This window comes from Manis pentadactyla, chromosome 13, assembly GCF_030020395.1.
Source record: "Manis pentadactyla isolate mManPen7 chromosome 13, mManPen7.hap1, whole genome shotgun sequence".
In the NCBI taxonomy this organism is placed as follows: Eukaryota; Metazoa; Chordata; class Mammalia; order Pholidota; family Manidae; genus Manis; species Manis pentadactyla.
The window spans coordinates 107,686,456-107,692,315 of record NC_080031.1 but is presented as its reverse complement, the minus strand read 5'-3'; the positions used below and the strand labels follow the sequence as shown (position 1 = coordinate 107,692,315).

Here is a 5,860-nt window from a genome sequence, read left to right as displayed (position 1 = left end):
CCAGCGGGGAGCAGCCTGAACTTCTGCCTACCCACCCTCACGTCCACCCCCAGGGCAACTCCCAACCGTGTGGTCACGGCGCCCGCCGAGGGGGGACATGCTCCAGCCCCCCACCCCCCTCCCCACCTACCCCGAGTGCCTCCCCCTTGCTGAAGGTCTCCTCTCCGGGCGATGGGCTCCAGGTGCTGCGCGCACCTAGCTTCCCGTGTGAGCTGCTGGCGTTGCGGGCTGTGGGGTCTCGGGACACCTACCCCCCCGCCCTGGGCCCTAGTCCCATTTCTGTAAGGTGGGGGTGGTGATCCATGGTCGGCCTACTTCACTGGGTTATTCTGCAGATCAAAAGATGACTCTACAGAGTCATCCGATCACTTACGAAGTATTTATTGATTACTCAGCCGTGCACCCGCAGCTGGGGGATGGCAGCCTTTGTTAAACTGCAACGCGCTACACAGACATGACATTCTCAGGTGCAGAACATGCACTGCCCACCGGGCCAGACCGGGTGTGTTTGTTCCGCCTCCCGCACCCATCCTGCCGGCGAGCTGCCTGCATGCTGCCCACCCATAAGCCGGCGAGCACAGCGTCAGGAAGAGACTCCATAGATACAAAGTATCAATCAGCACCGGGAAGGTCGGTGGCGGCAGAGACTCGGCGCCTCTGGAAGCCTAACTAAGCTGCGAGAAGCCACCTGTAGGGGGATCTCAGTCTGGCTTTTCCTGTTGGTCCGGCATCTACAGTAGGGCCCCGAACAGTGGACAGAGCGGCCAGTCCTGCGTTCTAAAGAGGGCTTTCGGCAGCCAGAGCCAGAGCCGGGACACCTCGCTCCCCCAGCCCCCGGCGCTTCCAGAAGGTGGGACCGGCCCCGCCACCCTGCGCCTCCCAGCCTCCCCCTCCCTCCCTTTTTCTCTCCAGGCTGCCGTCAGGAGCCTGGGGAGGGAGGGGACACGGCCGGAGGCCCATCCTCCTGGAGAGCCAGGTGCTCGTGGAGGAAGGTGGGCGAGGGCCGGCGCCCCAGGGAGGACCCTCACCCACGTTAGAGCACTCGGGGGGAGGTCTCTTTGCAGGAGGACACACCGCGGCCCGGGTACTGGACGCTGAGCTGCGACACCACTTCTGGGCCCGAGGGGGTGCGCGCTGGAGCGGAAACCCGAACCCCGAGGCGCAGCGTCATCTTCAGGCGGGGAAGTGCTGGCGGTGGTCGGGCAAGATGCGGGTGGGCTTCACGCAGGAGCGGCAGGAGGCTGGGAGACAGAGGTGAAACAGCCCTTCGAAGGCCGACTTCACAAGGCCGCAGGCAGAGTGGATTGTCTGGGGGAAGAGAAGGAGGGAAGGGCGATGCCTAGGAGGCCTCAGGCCCGGCCGGTTGGGGGAATGACAGCGTCATTCGTGCAGACTGGGAACGCAGGATGGTGGGGGTCTGGAGGTCCCCAGTCCAGTCTGGCACCTGCCAGGTTGAGGTAACTGCAAAATATCTGGGTGGGGGTGTCCAGTAGTCAGCAGGATACAGCACCTGGGGCTCAGAAAAGAGATCCCTCCTGGAAAGTCAGAATTATGTGTGAGCAATTGTAATCACATATATCAAAGGCTGTCATGTGACACATACACAGTGTTGTGAAATCCGCTGCTTACTGGGTGAAGAAACCAGTGTTTGGCATCTTGAACGATTGTGTTTGCTGCCACCCTGGAATTCTGGCCACGCCTGGAAAAGAGAAGACCGTTACTTCGGCTCATGCTGTTCACTGCGCCCAAGGCAGCTGTTGTGCCCTGGAGGACACCGAGGCCCGGACAGAGGAGGGGTAGTGGTCAGCATTACTACTCTTGCCAGTGGTCGCCAGCTCGACTGGAACCAGCTTAAATGAACAGAGGGACCTGTCGGCTCACGTCCAGGGGTGGTTTCTGGCTTCAGGCACAGTTCGATACAGAGGCTCAGAGAATGACATCGAGACGCCGTGTCTCTACTTCCTGTTCATTCTGCCTTTCTACGTGTGTTTGCCCACTTCAGTCAGACCCTCAGGCTCCATTTCACAAGAGCAAAACGGCTGCTGTGGCTCCAGGCCTCGCACGCTCGTGCTGTCAAATCTCGTGAACAGATAAATAAGCAACAGTTCTCTCCCAGCAGCCCTGTTACAGGTCTGAAGTCTTGCGCTCTAGTCAAGCCCCTCTCAGAGGCCTGATCCGTCACCGGGGATCCAGGTACGGGAGGTGCCGGTGGGATTAGGATAGTTAGAAACAGGAGAAGGTCCATCCCACCTGAACCTGAGGATTTCATCATAGAAGATGGATGTATCCACAACTGAAAAACAGGATGTTGTCCCCTGAGAAGAGATTTTGGGGAAGGAAAAAAAGCAGTCACAGGTAAAAGGACCTGCTTGGGGCTACACAGCTTGCTGGCGTCGGAGCCACATCTTAAGGCATCCCCGCCTCCTTTCCTCCAGACCTTATTGCCGCTTGGCTGCTTTGTTTCCATCAATGTTCCTAGAAACTTAAGGGGGTCAGCTGTCAGCAATGGGTTTATAAGAAAAACAGTAGCGATAAATAGTAGTGATGTCGCAAGCAGTCCAGAATCTTCTTCTGGTCCAGGGTCACAAATAGGCCAAAGCTGGACTCGAGAGGAACAAGAAGAAGGGGTGGCCCAGGTGGGCAGGCAGGGAACATGCTGGTGAGCGCTGCCCCTGTTCACACTCCCTGGGCCTCGAGGACATCAGACCCCAAGTGGCCGGGGAGCTTCCAAGACTTGCGGGGAGACAGTAAATAGGACCAGCCTGCAACGGTTTCCAGAAAAGTCTCCAGTACATCACTCGCGGTTAAGTTAGTCCCTCTGAGCGTCACTCTTTTCCCTCTGCCTTCTTGTCACACACAGTTTTGCTGGTCCTGGTTATTTTTAGCTTAGTTTGGGCCCTTGGGGTTCATCAAATCCAACTCTCTTGTTTTGCGGAAGAGAGAAATGAGACTCTTTGAAAGTGAGTTGATTAAGGTCACACACTTTCTGCCAGAGTTGGTCACCCGACCCGGGTCTCCAGCTCCTGGCCCAGGGATTCCAGTGCACCCAGGTGCCTCCCTCCACATCTTCGCGGTCTTAGCAAGCTGCCCAGATGGGCTGTGCCTTGTTGAAGAGCCAAATGTTCTCCCAGGAAGGATAGGTATGGGTGGCTTGTACCTTTGACATAGTTTGGGTTCCCAAAGATTTGTAAGTCTGTCTTTGAGAACTCAGGAACATTTTCCCTAGAAAGAAGGTTTTGTGTTTTATAGGTTCTCAGTCACGCAAAGCCCGTTGGACCTGAGATGCTACCCACCGATGGGGAAAGTGGCCCTCAGTCATTAATTCCTGTCTCTGCTCCTCACGGTTGGACACTGGGCTTTCACTCCAGCACTTCTCTGTAAGGAGGTTTTAGGGACCCCTGCCAGACACTTATTAGGGATTTGCTTGCAGTCAGTCTGGGGCCCTCTTAATCTCTTTGCTTTTGAGTGCTGGCTTCACTGCTTTCAGGGCCAGCTTCAAGGCCTTGTGGTCTGTGTGCTGCATGGGAGCTCATGTCAGGGACCCATGCCAGGCCATCTTGCAGTCCTTGCTAATTTTATCTTTGGACCTGTGTTTCAGAGATAAAGCAGTCGGACAACAGAGCACGTGTGTGAACATGCCGCTCCTTTTGGCCCTGTCCACATGGCATTCATGACATCCTGCAAGCACAGAATTCGACTGCATCCATGATGCATTGAAGTTCCGTGAGGCTCAGAACAAGCACAAGTCATATGTGCTACATCCAGCCCTGAGCGGCCATTCTTCTGTTCAAAGCAGAACTTGCTTTAAACACAGGAAGAAAGCATTAGCCTCCTAAAAAACCCAGATGACCAAGGGTCCCCTGTCATGGCCTTTCTTATTCATGCTCCTTCCATGTATTAGCCAATACCTAGGCTGAAAACAATGCCATAGAAGGCAGGGGAAGGCGGGGCAACCCACAGGTGCTTTACTCACCAGGAAATGAAGGCAGAGAGTGTTGGTGGAATGTATTTCAAAAAGTGAAATAAAAACAGCTGAGTTAGGTTTTTGTTGTAACATTTGTACTGTTTAGGTTAGAAGGAAGTTAATAAACATGTGTGAGCTACAAAATGCAAATTGTATAGTTTCTATGATTCTGCATTGAGTAAAATGCTCTTATATGTGCCCTTAAAACTAACTAACATTGTAAAATATAAGATGAGTGATGAAGTTCATGCTAATATTAAATTTAAATGTTTCTTAGATTAACATTAAATAACAAACACAAAACACCATGATGAGAGAGAGACCATAGGAGAAAGAGAAAACTTTGTATTTTAGTATCCTTAATGTTATTTCTTTGCTGCTTTTTGATCAAGGTGCCCCACATTTTCATTTAGCAGCGAGTCCCACAAATCATGAAGTCACACCTGCCGCCCTGGCCTCAAGGCTTGGCTTCGTTGCTTCAGTTGCAAATCTTGAACACATTTGTCATTTTGATCCCTGTTAATCCCAGCCGTTTTTCTTTCAAACATTATTTTTTCAAGTATTGTTTTTCTTTCATGTACTACTGTCTGACTCACAAAGGGCTGCATTCGTTTTCTAGAGCTGTCATAAAAAAATACCACAGAAGGGATGGACAGACCAACAGAAATTTATTTTATCACTGTTTTGGAGACTGGAAGACCGACATCAAGGTGTCAGTCATTTGGGTTCCTCAGAGGCCTCTCTTCTTAGCCGGCAGGAGGCCAGAGCCCCCCACGAGGCCTTTCCTCGGCGAGCGCACCCCTGAGGTGCATGCAAATTTCCGCTCCTTGGAGGACTCCAGTCAGACTGGATCAGAGCTCATCCTAACAGTCTCATTTTAACTTAATCACTTGTGTAGGGATCTGTCTCCAAATATTGTCACATTCTGAGGTACTAGGGATTAGTGCTTCAACATACAAATTTGTTGGGGGGGGCACAATTCAGCCTGTAACAAGGGCTTTTACACTTTTTCTTTTACAATAGCCTTGGGGGAGTAGCCAGTACACATATTTTGCAAATCCATTCATTCATTCATTTAACAAATATTTACCAGTCACTTATTAAGTGCCAAGTACTGGCCAGCTGCTAAAGATAAAATGATCAAGAAGACAGGTCCCTGCTCTGGTGGAAATTAGGCTGTAGTGGGAGACAGGCAGAAAACAAAGAAAACAATTATAGGTGGTGATATGTCCAAGTAAGACGCACACACACACACAGGGCTGTGACAGAAAATAAAGTGGGTGAGATTTTTGGTAGGGTCATCAGGGAGGGCCTTTCTGAGGAGGTAACCATTAGCCTGGTGACAGACAGCATGGAGATGGATTCCAGAGTGCGAAAGAACCCAGCAGAGGAAACAGCAGGTGCACAGGCCCAGAGGTGGGAGAGAGCTCGGTGTGTCCTAGGTCGTGATGACATGCCAGCGTGTGGAGGGGCAGGCCTGGTGTAGGGTGAGGCTGCAGGGGGATTCAGCGGCCTTCGTTGAGGAGCTTAGGGCTGAGTCTGAGTGCCACGGGAAGCCACTAAAGGGCTGCTGGTGGTACGGTGGCCTGATCTGCCCTGCAGGGTGCAGGGTGGACTGGGTCAGAGCAGGAGTGGGAGGCGGAGAAACTGAGCCCCAGAGGTGTTCAGTGACTGCTGTTCACATAGCTTCTAAATGGCAGGGGTGGGGACCTGCAGACCTGGAGCAGGGACACCAGTCACATCCCTGCAAATGCGGCCGAGGGTGCCCTCTGCCGGCTCAAGGACTCCTGAAGGCAGGTTTTCTAGGAGCCGTGAAAGGAACGTCCCAGCTCTTGACTATGGAATGGGCAGAAATTCTCCAATCACGTTTCCAAAATAGACATACAGCACTTTGCG

General features: G+C 52.7%; 1 long non-coding RNA gene across 2 annotated transcripts; it reads right to left on the bottom strand.

The window, feature by feature from the left end:
- Positions 1-365: 365 nt before the first annotated feature.
- On the bottom strand, positions 366-4,738 carry LOC118916960 (uncharacterized). 2 transcript variants are annotated; one of them, XR_008993485.1, is made up of 2 exons: positions 1,445-4,738; positions 366-1,308 (listed from the first exon to the last, which is right to left on the bottom strand). It is a non-coding gene; the product is annotated as an uncharacterized LOC118916960 (long non-coding RNA). The 2 variants fall into 2 exon arrangements; XR_005026600.2 differs by having other exon boundaries at positions 366-1,241.
- Positions 4,739-5,860: the final 1,122 nt, after the last annotated feature.